This window comes from Anas platyrhynchos, chromosome 5 (assembly GCF_047663525.1).
Source record: "Anas platyrhynchos isolate ZD024472 breed Pekin duck chromosome 5, IASCAAS_PekinDuck_T2T, whole genome shotgun sequence".
In the NCBI taxonomy this organism is placed as follows: domain Eukaryota; kingdom Metazoa; phylum Chordata; class Aves; order Anseriformes; family Anatidae; genus Anas; species Anas platyrhynchos.
In genome coordinates this window covers 55,905,096-55,928,861 of record NC_092591.1, presented here as the reverse complement: position 1 = coordinate 55,928,861, position 23,766 = coordinate 55,905,096, and the positions used below count along the sequence as shown (strand labels likewise).

The 23,766-nt window shown below is 36.8% G+C and overlaps 1 long non-coding RNA gene across 1 annotated transcript; it reads right to left on the bottom strand.

Moving 5' to 3' along the window:
• Positions 1-288: 288 nt before the first annotated feature.
• LOC110354040 (uncharacterized) lies at positions 289-18,259 on the bottom strand. The gene is made up of 3 exons (XR_002405411.4): positions 18,200-18,259; positions 2,777-2,913; positions 289-1,294 (listed from the first exon to the last, which is right to left on the bottom strand). It is a non-coding gene; the product is annotated as an uncharacterized lncRNA (long non-coding RNA).
• Positions 18,260-23,766: the final 5,507 nt, after the last annotated feature.

The window sequence follows — 23,766 nt, the reverse complement described above, 5'->3', positions numbered from 1 at the left end:
GCTCCCCTTAATGTGGCCTTTTTACCTGTAACAATAATATACCTATTTGGAAAGAAAGATTTTTGTAATCACATAAGATCATATAGGTAATATGAAGCCTTTTCCACTTTATCTATTTCTCTTTTTGTTTTTGAACTATTATTTTCCTATAGTTTTTGATTACCAAGCAATGAACAGAGTACTTTACAAACACACAAACACCATTCAACCCCATAATTTACACACTAAACTAGGTTTTAAAATTGTGTAATAACTCATTCTTATAGTAAAGGTTTAAAGAGTGTATCATAAGGTACATTTTCATTTATTTTTCTATCAGAGTCTTAGATGAAGAACAATTTCAATAGAATAATGTTTCTGGGACTCAGAGATATTCAGGGAAAAAAAATCCATTAAACTAAATTGTCTGGGGATATCCAAAGATTACTAAATCATAAGTTCATAAGCATCCCAATACTGCAAGATGTCTAAATCAACTTCATGCTTCTACTTCTCATTAATCCAAAAGTGATTGGCTACCTAAGTATCTTCAAAGACTGAAACTCATTTTTTTCTGATTGAATAAATTAAATCCTTGCACTGGCATCTATTTTATGAGTAATACCACTGATTTTTCATCTTTCAACAGATTATGATCTGTCAATATTTTTTAGATTTTTCAATATTTGCCAGGAATGGCTTACCTGAACATTAAGAATTTTGGCTGGGAAGTGTTGTTTCCCACTTTTGTTTGGCTTTGTTTTTAAATCAGTCATTCTCTGTCACTCACAAAGAGATTAAACTTTCTTTCTGCTCATGCTAATATCCTGTTGAAATTAACAAGCAATACCACATCTTGCTCTGCAATTTGAAGCACAAAGCATGCTCCAGAGCTACATTTTGCAACCAAGTGAAATCTAGTGTATGGAAACTGTTCATAATCCATTGCCTGGAACTGTTTCACTTCGCTGTAGCAAGCCAACTTCAAGATTTGCTTACAAGTCTCCATCGTGTGAAATGCTGATCAGATGACTTAGCCCACCATAATGAGCACAGGGTTCTGAAAACATCTAGATGCAAACCATGTGGCTGCTCCTCCAGGTGAGCAGGGGTGAACCCCCAGCAGATCCACCTGCAGTCTCGATGCTGACATCTCACTCCTGAGGATCCGGCAGCCTTTGCCTAGTAAAGATTAAGCCTAGCTCCAATTTCAAACAGATTCAACAGGAACCTGATATGTAACTCCCATTGACAGCAGTAGAGTTGGTGGCAGGCTCCATTGGTACTGGCTTTTCGTTTTAACATGGTTTAGCTTCTAAAAGAAGAGAAAGATTTATACAACATTGGAGGAGATACCAAGCCATCTGCATTCACTGGCTCATCTTTATCTCACATAACCTTGCTAATGTGCCTGAATCCCTTCATACAGACAATTTCCTGATTCAGTTTCTCTTCTAAGAGGGAAAGCAGCAATAGCTGATAAGCATGAATAGTTTCACCATGAAATTTGCTATTCGTACTGGCACCAAAAATGTAGCCATTTCTTGTAAAAGTCATTCATAAGGCATTTAAGACTTCAGATTTAATTATTCTTGTGTATGTAATGCAATTATACATTTTCTATGTTAATTATTCCTTTTTACACAAACTATATTTTTGCATATAATTACTTTTGAAGGAAAAGCATGGTTATTTTTATTGCTGCTAATTAACAGACTTCTTTGTTCTAGCTTGCCCAATGTATTTTCCCTTTTTATTTAAACATATATATTTTTAAGCTTTAGAACTTAGGAGTTACCTTAAATATATATATTGTGGAGAAACACTCTTCAATTATTCATTTCTCACAATCACCTCAGTCTCTCCTTACTGAAGAACAAATTCAAGTAGTCTCAATAACAGCATGCATTGGCCTCACTGAAAGGGCCCACAAAATCATACCTGTCTTCGTTGTCTAACCAATTGATGTTGAACTTGATTTATTTTTTTTTTCCCTGAGAAACTTCATTCCCAGGCAGTTAAGATTTGAGGACACTACAACCTGCTTGCAAATTTTCCACAGAGCGATAAACAGCCAAATTAGTACAATGAATTATTCATTGCAAATTATTTGCTCATTTTTTCCAGAGCACATTGCACACCACATAATTGCAATTACACATTCTTCTCATAATGTTGGTTTGGGGGCTACATTATTTTATTTTATTTGCCGAGTTTTCCATTCTCCCTCATCTTCTTCCTGCATTATCATGTTGTTTGACTAAAATATCCTTTCAGAACCAAATTCCAAATTGGTTTTGTGTGAAACATAATAGCCACTCTCTTCCAGTGTCCAAAACAGCTCTTCAAATTAAAAAGAAGTGACAGTCACCATGATCTAATGGAGAAAGACGTGACTGAAGTAATAATATCAGGCTGTATTCATTGCAAAGGCAAAGAATGAAGATGAAACTCGGCAAATAGTCCAAAAATGGAGACTGCAGTGAACTGATATAACACAATCACATCACTCCACACATTTAAAAATTCTAATAAAACTGCAAAGACAAAGCTATATGAAGCTATATGATTTTATACCATATGATGACAGGTCTGTAATAGCTCTATTGGAGGTGGAAAAGGCAAGCCTACCAACTTCACTCATGCTTATATCATCAATGATTTCTGTAAATGCTTCTAAGCTTTCGTTCAAGTTGACATTGCATTATGATGGCCCCAGTATCTGCATGAAGAGTGGTTAATTAAAAGAATCCTTAAGAAATAGTTTTAAATTGCCAAAGACCTGTTGCTGCCTTACCTCTATCTCCTAAGGCTGAAAACACCACAGCATTTACAGCTGATGAGGCAATTGCCACCAACTCCTGGGAGCTGAGGGTGAGCCCGAGAAACCACCATGGAGACGGTGTGAACCATCTAAACACTTCAGTTCTGCCTCTGCAATCAGATGAAACATATTTGGATCTGTGATTACACTCCTGGCTTTTGGGTAAAGTTAGGGCTTTTACAGGAGGTATTACTGGCCTGTAGATAAGGATTATAATATTTGGGTTAAAGTAAATGCTCCAAAATACCAACAGCTAATAATTCTGAAGTTACATCCATTAAAGCTGATGCAAATTCTACATTTGTATTTTTTTTTTCCCAGGTTTATTTGTTCACTGTTGTGGAGCTAGAAACTATAGTTCTAGACAAAGAATGAGATGGGGAGAAATAGCACGGACAATAAGTGAAAAGTCTTAGATATAAAATTCTTCCATAATGGAAAAGATCATATCAATACTTTATATATATATATATATATATATATAAACTAGCTTCCCATTTTCCTCATGTTTAACTTATTTGATTTTTATTTTCCCAAAAATACCTTCTGCTTTTTAAATAAGAGTTTCTTCATTGACTGAACCATTATGATTCTATGCTATTAACAGAAGTCAAGTCTGAAGTGCAAAAATATGATTCTCAACATTTAGATTAATTAGAAAATCAGATTCATCACATTGTTATGTCCTTTCTCTCCCTTCACTTTATATTAATGCTAGATGAATTATGTTCTGTTCATAGAGAAGCATACAGAGAATTAAGTTTGAATTCTAATTACCTCCCTCTATTTTTTTTTTCCCAAGGAGTAATTTTTTATTTCTTTGCAAAAGCTTCTATTCAAAAGGAGAAAAAATAATGCATAGCTCCTGAACCCTGCTGTGATAAATGGATTCTGCTCCCAGAACTATCTATATCCCTTTCTTTGGGAGAATCACAATTCCATTGGTTAATACTTATCACTCTGTTTTCTTACAGTTCTAATCATCCAAACTGGAGACGAAAAACAATATCATTCAGGTGACTAATTGTGAAGAGATAATTATGAATAATGAGCATAATCCACAGCATGAAACTTGCTTCAGTAATCACTGCAATATTTTTCATACCTTTTTTTAAAATCTTGTTCAGCATCAGAATGGGTTAAAATGCACTAATAAGGTACAAACCCAAAACTGGAACATTTTTCAAGGTTCCTGCATACAGTTCTCTTATGCTATGTAATAGAAGAATATCACCTAATTAAAACCTAGATGTGAGCAATATGAAGTTATTAAAGAGAATTTTAGAGGTCCTGTGACTGAGCTATGACAGACGCCACATTCCAGAATGCTAACCTGCTCAGACCTCTTACCTAATGCACATAGATACTATGGATTCATGCAGTATTGAAACACTGCTCTAATACCCATGACATGCCTCTTTCTGGACTTGCTTCTAACCTGTATTCCTCAATCAATGAAAAAGGAAGACTTCTTAACCCAGGTACAGAAGGTATATCTAAGGAAAATAATAAATTGCCAGTACCAAAAAGCTCTCAGTAACTTCTCACTTGACATTTTATTTCTCTGGGAGAATGATACAGGTGATGCTGATGTGGACACAAGAAACTGTATGAAGCATTGCAAGAGGTGGTATTAATATTTAACTGCACAAGAAGATGTTGTACATCGGTTGCTGGAAGATAATCATGAGAGCAAGTCTGAACTTCCTTCAATGGGCTGGTGCATTCCCTGGGAAAAAGGAGACCTCCATCCAACCATCATCCAAAATAGCTGCAGATCTATCTGCAGAGACATAATCTTTCAAACACTTCTCTATTGAGAATTGATACCTTACCTAAAAAGCGCTACAGCAGCTGTATAATTTCTATCTTTTAAAATGCCAACTCCAAAAAAAAAAAAAAATCTTTCCTCATTCTACATTTCACATGAAGGAACTAACAACAGAAAGATTTAAATATAAGTCCCAAAGTTAGATATTTTTCTGGTCTTCATTTTCCTGGGAGATACGCTATAGGTCTCTATACTGAGCTGGACGTTGTAGTTCATCTAAAGAGACAGTTGCTGGATAATTTCATGCAGTAAGGAGTATAGAGTTCCAGCCTCATTCATCCTTCCCCCCCCACCCCCTCCAAGTGAAGTGTCTGAATAGCCTAACAAAATAGGAACACAGTAGTTGCTAAACCTCATGGGAGAAGAAAACAATGTATTTTTTTCTCATTTATGTTATAGCATATTGTACTGTTTTATCTTTTCAAGTGTAATGTTCATTGCATTGGAATATGTCTAGCAGAAAACAGCTTTGCAGGTATCAGCTGTTTCAGCTTTACTTCAGCATTTAACCAATATCTTATGCCTCAATGCTTTGTATATTCAGGAACATACACACATTCCCTTCCAATTCAGGGAGTGTTTATACATATTTGTTTATAAAAAATATTTGTTTTATTTCCAGACAATCATTAGCATAAGTTTCTATTGACAAAATTTTTGTTGTTTTGTTTTGTTTGTTTGGGGGCGAGGTTCAGTGCTTCTGCCTTATCACACACCTGACAATAAAAGGAGAAAGCATTTATTTTCATTTTCTCACAGGAATATTTGAAGGGCAAGAGTTATAAGCACATGTATCATGTATCCACTTCCTCAAAACAGGAATACACCATAATAACAACAGGATACCAAAGATTTGATGTTGTCTCCATTATAAGCATTCTGTGTGCTCCATCATAATAAACTAGTCTCTATACTCCTGTTAAAAGCAGTGCAAAACTGGAAAGCCTTTACAATTTTCAGCACACAAGTACAATTCTAATGCAGTTGCTTATGCAATCCAGTGCTTCTTGATGTGAGCCTGTTGTGGTTTAACCCGGTCAGCTAAGCACCACACAACCATTTGCTCACCCTCTCCCCCCACATCGCTTACTGTCATGGGGGAGAGAATTGGAAGAAAAAAGAAAAAAAATAAAAAAGTGAAATGTAGGTTGAGATAAAGACAGTTCATCGGAACAGAAAAAAAAAAAAAAAAAAAAGTAATGCACAATGCAATTGCTCACCATCCACTGAACAATGCCCAGACTATCCCCAAACAGCCAGTGCCCCTACCCCAGCCAGCCATCCCATATTAATTGTCCAGCATGACACCATAAGGTATGGAATGGCCAGTTTGGGTCAGCTGTCCTGGGTCTGTCCCCTCCCAGCTCCTGCTGCATTCCCAGCCTGCCCACTGGCAGGACAGAGTGAGAAGCTGAAAAGTCCTTGGCTTAGTGTAAGCGCTGCTCTGCAACAATTAAAGCATCAGCATGTTATCAACATTATTCTCATCCCCAAAACCAATATAGAGCACCAGACCAGCTGGTAGGACGAAAACTTATTCTATCCTAGCCAAAACCAGGACAGAACCACTAGCAGAATGAGGTTCAAGAAGACTCCTCTCTCACACACCCAAGTAAGCTCACTGTTGTGTTTTCATTTCAGGTTTACCTTCCAAAAGACAGACTGAATATGAGAGCAGGACCTTACAGATTTATGGACCGACTTCATCCCAGACACACAAATAAAGGTTAAGTCTGAATTCGTGAGGTTTTAGTTTTCTGAATTTAGGCATCATTTATTAGTAACATTTTCTCTAAAACCTCAATCAGCAACTGTTTTATTACTTTGCAAAATGCGGCAGAAAGCAGATGCATCCTCTAGTATGATTTACAAAGCCAATTTTACTCCCCTGAATAATAAGGGGAACAGGTAACTGGTGCTAACTACACCTGGAGAAATACTGTTATAGCTTTCACAAGGCTTATTAAGAGTACATCCTGTGAGTTTTCTGCTATTGATGATCTTTGCATCAATTCACACAATTCTACTTCTGCACTTCACAGAATCTGATTTCCAGATCCAAAGCCAGCAAAATCTCAAGATCTGTTAAGTCAATTCTATTTTTATTACTTTCGCCATGCTTCATTGGTAATAAGGGAAAGTTGGTGATCCTAATTACACGTGTTTTCTCATACCTTTTCAAGTGAATGATACGCTTTATTATCATCTCATTGCCCCCTTAGGATATTAAATAGACAGTCACAGCAGGGATATAGATGTGTTTTGGAAGTAGTGAAGTCAGCATTTCTTTTAGCCGCCCAGGAAGTTAATTTTAGAAGTTTAACTGAAAATTTCAGGCTGTGGATGAGGAGATAAAGAACATCCGAGCAGCAGTGTCTGATGGTCAGAGCTGATATGTGACTAACACCGAACACGTAGCTATCACAAGGCAGGCCAAGTGAGTGGCTGCCCAAGCGAGTGACTGCAAGCTCACTTTGCTGAAATTCAGTTCTGCAGGTGATACGGTCACAAAGGCCGCGTAAACACGCAAGATATATCAGCAGTAAGAGCTGAAAATGTTAACACTAAGGTTAACACTGGTTAAATTTAATGGAGAGGGGGAGAAACAAACAAACGCAAAAAAAAACCACCATACATACACACACAATACAGGCTTTCTTCCACTGTGGGAATCAGGACATCACGCATCTTCAGAGAACTGAACAGAAATCAACCAAATTGAATTATCTCTGACCCAGCAACAGTTCTGAGACTGCCACCTCCTCAGCCTACTACACAGTGGCAAGCCTGTCTGCTTTACCCTGAGCCTGTGAGATGCTGATCTCTGCCTGGCAGAAAGGGAACACATGCCATCTACCTCCCACAGGTGCTTTAATGAGGTGATTTCAGGCAAACATGAACAACGGCCATGCAGCAGAAAACAACTTAAGCTGTCCTGTAACAGAAAGGCACTGCAAAGCCCCCTCTTCCACTGCAACCTCCCGGGAGCAGTGAGGCAGGGACAGCATGAGAGGGAAGTCATTTTGTTTAAAAAGATGACAAGTAAAATAAAAGCATAGAGTTTCCTTTGCTCCAGTCTTTGGAAGATCTCATAGATATGTGTCCTCATTTAAGGTTGCAAATCCAAATATAAAGAGAAATCCTGAAGATACAGATGCTATACCCCTTGAGGAACAGCCAGGAACAGGAACTCCACAGCAGTGTTTTTCAAATGGATCCCTAGTTTCTTTCCTCTTTGCTCTCTAAAGGGGTTTGGGCACCTCAGTTATAACTCTCAAGTCTACTTCATCGCCAGGTGTCTGATATGGAGGTATTGCAGCAGATAATAATTACCTGTCTCATTTTTTGATTGACAGCAGCTTTAGATCTCTTCCCAACCAATCTGAGTCATTTGAAGCACTTCCTGACCTTCATTTAATTGCATGTAAATTTTATGCATCGTTTACCCTGCCTAAATTACAGGTGTAATTAATATCATAAAAAGCTTATGTTTGCAGGGTACTCTGAGCTCTGCCACAGAATGGTTTCACTCAGGAGGAAAACAGTCATATCCAGAGCTTTAAATAGCTTCACCAAAAGAAAGATACGCTAAATCTCTGATGCCGAAACTATCATTTGGATATGGCGAGTGCTAAAGGAAGGATAAACTGTCTTCACAAGAACTGGGATTTGTACATGTATTTAGAAAAACTTCACATGATGTAGCAGAGCTGGTGAGAAAATCTCCAGAAATCTGTCCACCGACTGTAGAAAGTGTCAGCAATCCTTTTTACTGACATATCGTTTGTTCCCAGCCTATCCACACATATCACTGGCAAAGACTCCGTGCTGCAAGCCAGACCCAAGGGAATCCAAAGAGCACTTAATTATCACAAACTTCCTCAGACCTCCTCCAGTAGATCTGTCAGAGCTCCCTGCTCCAGCTGTCCGAGCTCAGGGCAAGGAGGGCAAAAAGGCTCTTGCTGCACAGCAACCTCTCTTAATAACCTGCGCTCCAAGGTTTCCCTGCTCAGCCGGCTAGCAAAGCACTCCTCTGGCTCTCTCCATTGCTGCTATTCACAGCCACACACCAGATGGGAACTTCCAAAGAGAAACAGAAAATTAATTCAGCTTTCCTAATGGAGCAACACAAACAAAGTGCTCCTGAAGGACCCAGCCTTTTTTCCAGGCTCCCACTGCAAGGCAATCTGCAGTTTTCTCATAGATATTACAGGGCAGAAAGAAGTGTAACATGTGCCCCACACCATGGGTTTTCTTTAGGGAGCTCATGGAAGCTGCAATACTTGCTTTAGCTCCCTGCTGCCAACTGACTTCTCCTGCAGAAAGTGACTTGGCATTCAATCACACAGACACGCAGAGGTCTCTTCTGGTGCAGAAGTCTGTGCCAGATATTTCACCAGGCAGAGAAGAGTATTGAAGGTATGTCTCAAACTGACCTCTTCTAGGTTGTTATATACAGTAACAATAATAATAAAACTAAAACCTGGGCTAATGTACTACAGTTTTTCTTCTCTTGTGTTTGTGGTTCCATTTTTGTCATGCCTTTCCAAGCATGCTCAGTCCAAAAGTCTAAAGAAAAAAAACAAACCATCTGTCCTCAGGGCCTCTGGTCTCCTATTCATTCTCACAACAATCTCTGCGCTTGAAATCTCTATTGTGTTACTGAATCTATGAATGAATAAATAAAAAAGCAAATGCCTAACTGTGAAGAAGACAGAGATCTGCATACAAGAAGTCACAAAGCAGCAGCAGGGGAAGGGATGAAGGCTATACTGAGCATAAGAATAATTGGAATTCATTCCTGTCAACAGGAAAATAGTAAAACTTTGAGTTTGCAATTAAAAGACAACTGCTATATTTGGAACAAAACAGAACTTCAAAATAAAGGCATGTCATTTACCAGCGTAGGCAGTACAGTCTGACATATTGTGTAATGAAGGTGTAATTAAGCAAGATTAATTTTTTAACTTACATTTGTCACCCTGGGCAAGTGACTTCAGTTCTCAGTACTATAATTTCCAGGTGTGGATCACTGTCCACACGCAGTATTATCACAGTAGGACAAACAGCCTACATTAGGTTTTATGGATGATACCGGAATATAAATAAGAATTGGTAACAGTATTAACTTAGAGGAGAAAGAAGTCTCAAACTCCATAAAAGATACTGATAGAAAGAATAAAGATACATCATGAGAATCTGCTGCTCAGTTGGCTATTTCATTACTGCTATGCTCTGTCTTCTTTAGACCAAGGGAAAAAAAAAAAGGTAGAGAGGGTAGTGTGGGATTTACTGTTTCAAAACAAAGAACTGCGTTAAACTCTGACGGGGAAAAAAAAAAAAAAAAAAAAAAAAAGATTTTTGCCATCATGAATAGCCCTCAATATAAGACTAAAAATTACCATATACTTTAAATTTATACTTCATTACCCTGCTAATTTTGTAAATAATTCAAACAAAAATGCCTACTACACTGGAAAAAATAAAACAATTGGGAGAAAAATCCAGCAAAAAAAAAAATTGTTTGTTTAAACATTTAGCATTGTAAATAAACTTGGACTTTCAGAGAACAGAAGTAAACAAGAATAAAGCAGAAATGCAGCACAGGGAATAAACACATATTCCTAATTATGAAATTGTATTTTATTCCCAAGACAGCTGACTTTTCAGTATATTTAATAAAGGGAAATCAAGCAAATGGTTTCAACCGTTAATGAGAACTCCTGGGAAATTAAAAATTATAAGAGAAAAATTCTCATGTAGGGACCAAATAGAGAAGCTGTAATTATGGCTAAACAGTTGACAGGCTATGAAGTAGTATTTTGGCACTGATTTGCAAGAGAATTTCTATCACTAAGACATCCTTTGGAGACTCACTCAGGACTACTTGTCTGCTCATATTCCAACTTCTACTTAAAATTGGCTGTGTTGAAATGAGAGATATTTCTGTCATTATATATATATATATATATATATAGTCCAAGATGAATGAAAGCATTAGGACTTGATTCAATCAAGTATTTGTCTACTGTAAAGCTTTATTTTGAGATTGCAACTAACACCAAGTTGTATCTCAGTCCTAAAATATTACCACTGGAGGTAACCTGAAGGGGGAGAGAATATTAGAATTGGAGAGAATATCAGGATCTTTTCTGTTGTGCTAGCTGAAGGTCAGTTTCTATGGCACAGCAGAGTTTAAAGTAATATAAAAGAGCAATCCTTCCTACTACATTACCTGATGTGAAATTGTTTTTTTTTTTTTTTTTTTTTTTAAAGAAAAGAAAGAAGAAAGAAAAAAAAAAAAGAAATATCCAGAACACTTGACATCCAAATATATGACCTCTTGAGGGCTATAGAAGTAGACAGAAACCCACCTATTTCCTTTTATCCTTCTTTTCTCTGAAGGAAAGAAACACAAACTTCAGATTATAGTTATGGGCTTCCCAAGATGTTTTACTTTACTTTCTACAAATGTTTCAGGTACTTGAAACCCAGCTTCAAGGGTCCAAAACTAAAGCCTGAGCACACAGAACACTTGGCAATTTAAACTCAGCCTCTGATTCATGATTTCTGGTGCAAATTTGAATTTAGCAATGTATCTTCTCCCTACTATGAAAAACATATTTATTCTACTAATATTCTGCCTACAACCCTCATGAAAGTACCAAGAAACACAGCTAGCTTGCAGTGCCAGGAGGTTTCCAGTTATTTCCAGTCCTAGGAATAAATCCCACATGGGTAATTATAGTAGCGTGTTATGGTACAGCTTCAACTTCACATGAAAGACTCTGTGAAGAGAAAACACTTAAGTATTCTCCAAAAGCATAAGAGTTTTAAGATAGGTCTCTCTGAGTTTGAGTCCAAGTATGAAGTTAAGAAAACTTCAATTCTCTTCCAAGCAGATAGAAAATTGACTATTTGATTCATTCTGCACAGGACAGAATTATTATTTTTATTTTTTTTTCTCCCGTTATTTAGGTTCTCATTGATCCTACACACTTTGGGTAGATTTGGTGTTAAATTAATAAAAGAAGAGACTGTAAAAAAAACAGTGGATCAGTGGAAGTGCTACTTTTTCTTACTCATTCTCCAGTGGATGAATTAGTATCTGGGAACATCTTGACTATGTTAGGTACTTTTTCCACCCCCCTCCATGCTTCTCTTCCAGCCATCTCTCCCGTTCATTAGTTCTTCTCCTTCCCTGAATCTTCTGGACTGGGAAAGACTTAATTGGCTCAGGATGCAGTATAGTTTTACTAGGAGAAGGCTGTATTTTTACCTCACCCTAGCCAGCAAAACAAAATACAAAACTAGCCAGCTCTCATATTATGAAACGCTTTGCATTTATTTCATCTTGAATTGGATAATAGTGATAAGAAGGAATGCATTTCCCTCCCATTCCCTTCCCCTCATTCCCTTCAAAGGAAGGTGATGTCTTCTGGAAGAAACTACTATTATACTTCAGCAGTTTCTCTTTTCTTCCTATAACCTTATGCTAACGCTGCTGTGCATCCATCATTATTATTTTCTGTGGTTTCTTGCAGTATTCCATTCAACATTACATCCTGTAGTGATGACTACACAGGGTCCAGTAGGGACACCCCAGCAGGGAGTAAGACTGATCCAAGTGTCCTAAAACTTGCCTTTTATAGGCCAGATTTTCAAATGTTTCCTTGAAGAAAAGGGTATATTTGTGGTATTGGTATGCCTTTGAAAAATGTGTATTTATCGTTCTCTGATAGTATGATGCCTGAAAAATATTTACAGTCTCCAAAAAGACTATGATTATCATATTTTATAGTCAGCATAGACATACAGTTCCTAGCCAATAGGCCTATGGTTTGTACCCAAAATACCTTTCTCATGTATATTTTACATCAAAAGACTGGCTTTTGCACCTTGGACAATATCATTATCCAAGATAAAATACAGAGGCAAGTACATACCAGCATGAATTTAATGGGAAAAACCCACAGATTTGCCTCCTGTTGTTCACAGAAACACTGTAAAACCCCCAGAGATTTAGGAATAAGCCTACTTCTATTCCAAACATAGCAGAGCAGAAATGTTCCTCTTAAGTCATTTTACACAGAATAATACTTTATCAACCCAAAGAAGTTATGATTCTGGAAGTAGCAATGGCATACAGTTTATTCTTCTTACCTGATCTGCTGCCTATGCTATGTTTCCCAAGCTGCTTATATTTTAGTTCTATGTCTGCTCTGTCAGATCTTTTACAAAGCAACTGCAGGCCTGCCAACAATTCAGGAATTAAACCAACAACCATTTCTGATCAAAAAGAAAAACACCATCTGGAAGGAAAGATACAGATAATCCCCCCCACCCCCCTTTTATAATCCACGTCTTTACCATTACATTGCTACTCCTGTGCCTGGATTTCACATGACTGAAACAAGGCCAGGTCCCCAAATGTCACATCTACCACAGACTCAGAAGTACTTTGCTCAAACTACATTCAAAGCAAGGAGAGGAAAATACATGTGCAGATATATGAGCTGCCTATGCACAGGACTGCTCATGTCCAGCTTTCTGTAAACACAGCTAAGCAGTTCCAGCCCTGTATTGATAAAACCCTGATTGAATCGTGATCACCTATCTCACCTGCTCCTAAGAAGTCCCCAGTCTGATAGTTCAAGATTGAATCTAATTTTCCTGAATAAATGAGGTTTTGATTCTGCTATGCAAACCATCAGGTTACTGTGGCAGAAGGGAGAGAAAAAGACCGCAGGAAAGTGAAAAACCACCAACTTTTGAGTTCCTGTAACTACCAAAGATGCTTCTTCCTGCAGAACTGGATGTAACAGGAGAGCATAGATCCTCTCAGACACTAAAATTTATGCATCACAAGATAGACTTTGCACTTCTCAAAAGTGAGAAAAAACATCTAGGCAAACTGAAAAACTTTGGACTTCTGAAGTAACAATAATAAAAGTATCTTGTGCCAGGGAAACAAAAAGGAAGGTCTAGGAGGGTTCCTATAGTAAAATAAAGTCCTCTGTAAATCTTATGCAACTTCGAATTTTAAATCCACTTCTTGGAATTTTTTTCCCCATTCGTAGTCGGTAGAAGTAAGAAAAACACAGAGACTCTTGCTCAATGAGAGTATGCATATATATATATATACACATATGAGTATGCGTATATATATGCATATATATGATGTTGAGTATCAACGTTCCTTAGAAGGTCTCAAAGCAGGAGAGAGGACCTCATTTAGAATGGACCTTAGAAACCTGCAGGGAAATCACTAGCAGATTTTTGCAAAAAGCAATATTTAGAAAGAGGTATGCTTTATAATGAGACTTCTGCAGATTTTCTTCTATTGGTTTAGATGCCATTATCAAGCATTATTCTTGGACTGGAAAATCTACGCAAACACTCATTAATATGCTTATTTCTCCCTTATATTTTGTTACCTTCACTGTCAATTTTATTGCTTAAGGCCTCTTCATAAACAGATATGAGTGAATCTGTAACTATTACAAGAGGAAGGAGAAAAATAAGTAGTTTCTTGTTCACGTTTTGAAGACTTGGTAAAGCAGTCATGTAACAGGGTGATAAGAAAGGCTAGATACAGACAGCTCAATTTTCATTGTGCTTTAATACTTCCATTTTTTTCTGTAACTATAAGTTCAAATTCATACAAACACTGAACAGAATGGTTAAACAAGCTCTCTCCCCCAACACTAAACAAAAAGCTAAACGTATTTAAAAATAAATAAATAAATAAATAAAAGGTTTAAGTATGTGACATTAGTCCATAGCTGCCTAAGAGTTATTTTGGAAGGACCCCCACATTACATAAAATGAACATCAGTGCACTAGTAGAAAGTGGACTGAAGAGTATAACACAATCCACACACCAGTTGCTGGATTATAAACCAGACTAAGTACATAAAATATCAACTGCCTACAAAGGATAATTGAAATAATCACGGCATTAAGTATAATTATCTCTAAATCCAACAAAAAAGCAATCTGCTAATGATAGCATAATAATTTTAATCTGTACACCAAACACTCATGAAAAATCATGTCTGGCAGAAGAAATGCTTGTAAATATCTCTGATTTAAGGAAAAAAATTATATAACTACCTTAGCGGAAATTACTCATCTTTTTAGCTGCATTCATGGTAGCACTACGTAGACTGCATTCATTAGAATATTTCCTAATATATTTAAACAAAATTATTAACAATAAAGAAGTTCTCATAATTTCCATACATAGTGTGAATTCTATAGCTAGTGGAATGAAGTGCTTCTTTTCCTTGACACATTTGAAAAGGAAGTGATCAATAAACACGGTACAATATAAAGCTGGTATGAGCTGAATTACAAAGGGTTCTGGTAACACAGGGTATGTGGCTCCAATTATTATTTAATATTTATGCAGTGCTAACAGCCAAAGGCTGAAGCCAGTGTTGGAGCTATTGTCCTAGGTGCCATACATTCCATATAGAAAAGTATACTCAGCCCACGTATACATACATACATGTATATGTATGTGTGTTTTTTCCTTTTACCCCAATATCCCTGATAGCAATTAGCATTGCCCCTGGTAAGAGACAGAACCATTGAAATTGACTTTGGGATTTTCTTAGAGATATGTCTTTTCAGGTACAGTTACTAGCAATCATATGAGAGGTTTATTCAGATATGTTTTCTGATCATCCCTAGCTTTGAACAGTCAACAGCTGACTTCGCTGTAGTCACTATTTGTCTTCTTCCTGGTAATCCTTTACAATGATGATTGCTCTCCATTCCCATTTTAATTGGTTTCTTGAATTTCTTTCTCCCTCTCCCCCCCCCGAACTGATCTGACTTTAATTATCTTCTAAGACATTTCTCTAATGGAGATACTCCAAAGCATAACACAATAAAATTGTATTTACTGTTAATATACTTCTCTAAGACTTACCAACGAATCCAAACAATATAGAACATAATAGTCATTGTAAAATAATGATGGATGAGTTTATTTTGTCTGAGTGGAGGAATTGCTTTACAAGCATTGATCTTAGATATCTTGCAGCACATAACATTCATATTAATTATGAAAATATATTCCTAGTGTGGTCTGCAAAGGGCCTATAGGTCACCTCTGTGAAAAAGAACAGGTTCTTTTCCTTGCTAAGCATATGCAATTCACAGAAATTATCTATTTATATAGTCAAACAACAAAACCACAAAGCTTAAGCAGATGACAGGTTGAGTTTAACTTTCTACTCTCCTAGAAAAATACGAATAAAAGAGACAGTAACTAAGAATTTTAATGCACCATCCAGTGTCATTCTCAGGTGGTTCAGTTATAGAAAAAGGAAACTTAACTGGCAATGGAGGAACCACGCATGGTGTGTTTACAGTACCAAAAGTCCAAACACACTCAAAATCCAAGAAACAATAGTTAGGTCAATATTCTCTCAAGTCAGTTCACAGAAAGCAGTACCACAGTTCTAAAGGAGCAGGCAGAAATTATATTAAGTGCAGAGAAAAATGTCAAACTGCTTGACTTGGCATTTCATGAGGGAGATTTTCAGAAGCCTTCTCAACCCCTGACTGGCACCTAACAACCAGTGGCTGTGCTCCCAGCAGGGCTCCTATCCCAATGCCAGTGATTGTCTTCCATTCCCACTTAATTGTTTTCCCCAGTTCTTCTCTCTCTACAAGTGATACAGCAGGCTCTTTTTTTCCCACTAGATACTTCTATTACTTTTCCCACATCATCTTGTTGGTTGTTTTAAGACATTTTCCGCTTCTTAAGATTTGTGAGCATCCTGATGCGCCAGGCTTTCCTACATATTGCTGTAGATCTGTTTAATTTTGTCTTTATTGTGTGACTTTGTTAAAAGCAAACAAAGCCCAAGCCTGATTAAACCCGAAGGAACTAACCGATTTCCATTTGCTTCTCTGTGCTTTAGGCTGAGCTCCATAAGAATAATGTTAGTCTCTTAGTTGATTTTTAGTGGGGTTTTATTTAAAGGGTTAATAAAGTAAAAGAGGTCTATTTCTAGACTATGCCGATTTCTACCTCACGTTTTGAAGCATACATTTTTCTCAACATGCATATATTTGAAACCTGTTAAGTCAAAATTGCATATTATTTCTTTCGTAATGATAAGGTATGCACACAGCATGCAAAACCCGTGACATAACAGTCACTGTTTACCTCCTTCCTCTGAAAGAAATCACCTTATTCACTTCAAAAGAACATATTTCATCTTGGATCCCTTGAACCAAGCAGCTGATGAAATGAACGTATTTAATGCTAATGGATTAAACTAACTAAGCAACCAGTGCGGTGTTTAGCCTTCCTAATGTGTTTCTATATCAGATGTCACTAATGGAATTTAGGGGTTTTAATTCTTTCCTGCTTAGGAGCTTTTATTCATAATAGGTTTTCTGGGTATTAATGTTGTAAATTTAAATTATAGTAATTAGGGAAGTTTACTTTAATATCCCGTGAGTTCCATTGCTATTTTTAACAACGTAACTGTTTTTGAGAGTTCCCCTCCATGCAAAGTAATACAAGAACAAAACCTGACCTTGTGCAACGTCTACCCAGAACCTCTTTCTTTGTGTAATGAAGGCATAACATAAGGTGGGTAAATAAGTTATCTCACACCTATTACATATCGGGATGATACTTTTCTGACATTTAAAGGTTATGTATGACAGTGAAGACCCCACTGCCATCTTTTATTTGGCAGGTACAAATAACGTGGGCAACTTGTTAGAAGTGACAACATTGAAGAGTTGAGAAATGTGCCAATGTAAGACAACACTACACTACAGGAGCTCACGTGTTGGACCCCTAGGGAAATTATTTGAGAATGTCAGGCATTTGTTGAAATTGAGTGTTTATCAAAGGCAAATACGTGTGCTCTTTGGAAATATCTATCTGGATCATGGAAGATTTATCTGCACGCTGTTCTCAGAGGCAGTATGTTGCTATGAGGTTGCATGGTGAGCTGCAAAAAACAGAGCTGACCAAGGGAAAAGATCACCCAGTCCATCACTATGCTATCAGAACACACAGGCATTTCTTGTTTTAACCAGAACACTCAAACAAGTAATGTTCTGTTGCATATAAGGTTGAAAACAAAATTGAAAGCTTTTTCCATCTTCTGACCTGCTCTGATTTCTTAATATAATGTGAATACTGGCAAGTTTTATTCTGTGATTTTCAAAGTCCATTTCTTTGCAACAATACTTGTGCATGAAAAGGACCATAGTTACCTTTATTTCTCTTACAGAAATTATTTTTAAAGATAACATCTCTCATACTGCAAGCAAATACAATAAGTAGATAAACTCAATTAAAACAAATGCAAAGCACAAATGTATCCATGAATAATTTCACAATATCTAAGAAAAAGAACAAGAGAATTCCACTCAAAAAACAAAAAAACACATAGACATATGAACATTATTAATCTCACATGAGCAATATTTATGTGCTAGTATTTTAACCTTCTACCGCACTAAAGAACAACTTAAGTACTTTAGAGTTTTATAGAAAAGTCATGGATAATGAAGAGAACTACCTTAACTTTGTATAGCTGTAGGGGTTCATAACTTACATCACGCTCCCACCATCTTCTCATAGAACCACATCTAAAACAGGTGTTCATCCACAGCCATTTATCAGCCAGCAAACTGAGGTAACACACAATCAGTGCCAATTAGCCAATTATCTTTACATGCCAACCCATGAGATAATTCCACAGCAAGCCAAACAAGTGCCACAGCTCTCATTTCAACAACAACAAGCTTCAGATTCATGGCAGTACATGCTCACAGCTCTTGCTTTCCTGTTTCATAAAATCACATAAATAAAAAACAGTTGACTTATTCTAGCGGGCATCTATCACTAGTAATACCATGTCCTCTGAGTATACTGTGTTTATTTTGTGTGCAAAATTGTCTCATGAGGGCTTGAATTAAAGGCTCAGAAATGTGGGTGTTAGGATTAATGATTTGCCTATGTCCTTTCTCTCTCCAGTAGCATTAACAGCACAGGGATCTCCATGCAAACTTTCCACTCTCCATAAGCTATTGACGTACTGAGTTCACCTGAGCACAGCAGCTGGTACTCATTAGAGGTTTCCTCCACTGTCAGCTTTGGGACATGAACTCTCTTTTCATGGTGGAAAAATAAAACAGTTTTCCAAAAGATTTCCTAAATAGGCTCTGGCCCACATAGGAATTACCCAGAAATCATTTTCTAAGTGAGACTGGATGTTAATTTTTATGATTACATAGAAGGAAGTAACAATAAGCATTCTGTTTTTATGAACATCCAGACCATTTGTCCCAAAGCAGTCTAACAAAGTAATTAATACATGTGGACAAACCCTGGGGAGGACAACTGGAATTTGTATCTTTGAAGGACAAGGCTTTGAGCCAACCAACACAGGCTGAAATGAAGACCGTACCTTTCACTGCTCCCAGATACAGATTCGTTCCTCCACTATGACACCTACAAGCAATAGTATTTCTTATGCCACTGCAATATTACTTCTTGTGCATTCTCAGTAAGAAAGATGAGGCAGATTCTCTCCCATTGTAATGGCTAGTTCAGGGCCTGTTTTTCCCCTAATGCCCACAGAACTCACTGCCATGTGTTGCAGAGCTCTGCTAGAGAAAGAGCTCAGACACGTCAGTGCTTTGACCAAGAAATTCTGGAGAACAATCCAAACTGGAGAGAGATTTTTTTTGCCACTGCTCGTAAAGGATGCAAGTTGCACTCAGTTTTGGAAAGCACCCAAAACACAGTGGGAGATAAGGAATGAGAATAACAGGCTGAGCAAAATCACTTATTAACCAATAAAACTTGGTAAATACATGCATAGCTATGGAAAACTCTTGTATAAGGAACAAGGAGTAATAAGTTAAAGTGCCACCACAGGCACGTTGTATAACAACACGACACAAAATCTTGCATTACTCACAGACACAAAACTCAATATCTTTTTTATTTAAAAATGCCTCATATAATTTGACAATATCCTTGATGAGGCTTAGTCCACGAAGTTAGTTCCATTGGAATGAGTTAGTTGATGATCCTTATTTTCTGTAAAAATGTAGAGCTTAATCAAATATAATACAGTGGGACTGTATTATCAACCAAAATGGGGCATAAAATAAAGTTTTAGGTATATATATAAATAAATAAATAGGTTTCTGTAGTCTTTCTTCTCAGAAACAGTTTTACTTCGGAGAAGATTAGCGTGTTCTGTTTTTGGAAAGAGATGAGGAGCTTATAGCCTAGCAAATCTCTCTTCCCATAATTCCCTCTCCTTAACAGATCACAAGCTTGATCTCCCGTCCTCGTCTGCACAGCAATGCATTTCACATGCAGGTACCACAAGTTTCTTCCCAAAGTTCATATCCCTCCAAAGTACACTGCCAGGGGAAGCAGATGAGAAGGGAGAAGTCATGCTGCCAGGGCAAGTTTGGTAACTTCAAACACCATATGCAAATGCTTACTGCTGTACACGCACTGTCAAAATTGCCACTTAGGGAATGTGCTGATGTATATAATCACAAGAATATCACACAGAGAAGTACAGCACACCATATGGCAAAAATCAGAAGATGCATGGGCTGTTCCCACATAAGGAAGCAGCCTTTGGGCACAGGTAACAAAATAAACATAGAGCAAAACCAATTGGAAGCAGAAAGGAAAACAAGCCCTGAGTAAGTTAGAAGATGCTCTTCAAGTATGCGTGACATGAAATCAAAGGAGCAAAGTGAGTTATCAGTCACTACAGAATGGCAGCTTTTAGCCAAGAGGCATGGGCTGGAGGGAGACAAAGAACAACTCGCTATAAAATAGAGATTTTATTGAATTGCTAAATTAAAGTCTTTTTTTTTTTTTTTTTTTTTCTGACAACTATAGAGATCTAACTGAAACAAAAGGAACATAAAAAGAACCACCCTAGGAAACACACTAATGTTTATTTAGTGCAGTTTTAGTAGCTTCTAATATAAATGAGTTTCTTTGTCATCTCTTGGAAGCAATCTCTTCCTGGTTTTCATCAAGCTAACAGAGTAGGACAACGTGCTGAGGAAGAGCTGCATTGCTATAATATTGCAGTACTAAAAGTCACGGTAAACTACGTATGCTGTTCAATTACAAGCATCCCCACATAAGTACACTCTCAGCTCTCTTATATCAATGTTGTGGGGTTTTTTTGTTTTGTTTTGTTTTGTTTTTTAAATATTTGTGCCTTTGGAAAACAACTTTATTGGATGCATTACTGTGCAACACGCATTACCAAGGAAGAAGAAACTGTTTCCAAAGTTTAATTTATCACTAATGTGTCAATTCATTTCCCAAATGCAGTTGATATGATACATCTAAGAATATCTTGCAATTAATAGAAAAGTTATTGATCCTACATGTGCATTTTTTTTGCATAATATTATTGTCATAGACACCTATGTGCATTCCACCGTATTTAATTGATTGAATTTGATCAATTACAAAGTTACAAAGGGGGGGGTTATCTTCTTGATCAGGAATTTTGTTTGTGTCGGGGGCGAGTGGTGGTGGTGGGGCGGTAGAAAAGAGCTCCACTGTTCCTGTAATAAAGCATTAAGTAAGGAACAGCCACCTTAGCTAAACGCTTTGTTTATGCCCCTTCTATAGTGAGGGCAGGCAGGCATCTCCAGGTGAGTGGGAGATGGATGATTTAAACTGTCATGTCAAGCATCGTGCATCTCTCAATTGCCTGTAGGAGTGTCCTGGATTAGTTACCATAGACTACTTCTGCACAGCTAATAATGCTTCTATCATCTCTACTTATGTGTCTGCAGATTACAGTGCTTGTGACAAATACAATATCTCCATGACCAAGGGAACTTCCTATGACACTTCTGTATGTTTAAGAGCATCATCTCTGAAAGCAACACAGACGCACTCTTATTAAGTAAAACATTGACTTCTTAAGCCTTACTATCTCTTCTTTGAGCAAATAACTTATATATTAAAACATACTTGTTTTAAAGGAATAGCTAGTAGATTCTATGCAAATAAAATGTGAATCTGACATGTATTTTAGGGCCTATATATAGCACTATATTAATGCTTCAGTAGTCTATCATGTTGGTTATATAATAGTATGTTGATAATAATGCAAAATGCCTCCGTATTCAAGAAAAATAAATAGCAATTTAATAGTTTGATAAAAAATAAAGTGAAAAATGGTGACAACTCCATCATCGTTGCCTCCACATTTGTGCATGGAGGTATAATCTTGTCTTCCTAATCACTTCCCATCTTACCCATCACAACTATATGCAGATTTTTCATTAATGCGAAAAAAAAGCAAATCCAATTATTTATTATATATGCTCCTGAAGTAGATACCCATATGTAAATACATGAAAATGTGTTATATACAATCACTACGAGAAATATACACTATTTTATTTAAAGCTATTTAATAAGCTAGAGCAGCAATTTGTGCTATTTGCACTTCATTAAAGATACCAGATAGACCTTCTGCATGACTGCATATTTTGTAGAATCTTGAGCCCATCGTGGTCAGTGGCAGAGTTATAGATGATATAATCTTCAAACAATAAAAGTCAGGGACCGGAATCCAACTGCAGTTGATGTTTTTATTTTATTACCAAAGGAGTCTATTAAAACAAACCAACAAACTTGCTAGCGTAGCAGAAAGAGAATAACTGTTCATAATATTTTGAACTACAGACTAAAGTAGTGAGCTTTGTTAGAATGTCTGCTTTCAAAAACAAAGCCAGATAACATTAATGCATTTATATTTTGATAGAATCTGGAATTCTTCAACCTAATCAAGTAATCTGTCGGTATGATAAGGTAGGGAAGATTTTCAATAAATGTAGAAAGCATTGAAAATAGAGACAACTTGTTAAAGTATAAAGGGACAGGTTTTTGTTTTTAATCTCTTCTGTTCACCCTTACCCCCTCATTCCAAGTAACAATTACATCTTTTTGGAGGAATGGTTTTGGCATATACTCATTCTCACATGAAACAGCCTCAGATAAGTCATAATGAATGGTGGCAGTCCTACTCACTGTTGGATGCACACATTTGTAGCTGCAGCCACACCGGAGGAACAGAGAGCATATATAGCTTTGAGGAAGAACAGGAGCTAGGCAACATATGTAGAAGGAACAGAGGATGAATAAAAAGTGGCAGGGCAGCAAGACATAAAAAATTTTTTAGATTTGTATTTAGATAATATAACTTGCAAAGTAATACACCAAGCCTATCACTTAACACTTATTTTCTTCAGAAATACTTTTTATTCCCCTGATTCTAGTGACATTAGGACAGTTTACCTGAAAGACTTAAGGTCTCTTCAAGACAGAAGTTTTAAATTCAAGACAAAAGTTTTAAAGATCTAGAGCTATTCTGTTTTGAGTTAAATTTTCCCTACTCCCTAAATGAAAATACTGATCTAAAACAGTGTTCAAAACACTAGTCAGTGTCTGCCCATCATTTTTTCTCTATCAGTCTTCCTGATAAAATCAAGCTTATTTCTACTAGACCATGCGTAATACCATCTTCAGAAATAAATTGGAAAGTTAATAGGAATGTGCAGATGTTAAACTGCATGCAGCAATGAGGGAAAAAAAAAAAAAAAAGAAAAAGAAAAAAAGAAAAAAAGCTGATAAAATGGTCAGTTTGTAGCAGTCTTTCTCCTGGCTCAAATAAACCATGACTTATTTATAATCTCAGTAATTTTACTTTACCGTGTTCTTAGAAAAATTGAATTCTTCTTGGCAATGTATGATTCAGTCATGATCATACCATTTCAAAAGCCCAGGCGCTGTTTGAAGCCTCCCAAGTTTAAAAAAAATAAAAAATAAATAAATAAATAAAAGAGAGAGATCATACTGTTCCATTTTCATCAGTCAAAATGATGAGAAGAAAGGAAAATGGTTGGAGTCCTAAATACGGCTCATTGCATTTTTCTTTTCAATGTGCTCTGAATTTACCTGTTACACTGCTTGCCACCCTCCCTATGAGAAATTAAGACTATATGCATTCATCCTGCTTGGAGCGTGAAATCAAGAGAGAATAAATTCCATGTCATGAATAAAGCAGCAAGCTGC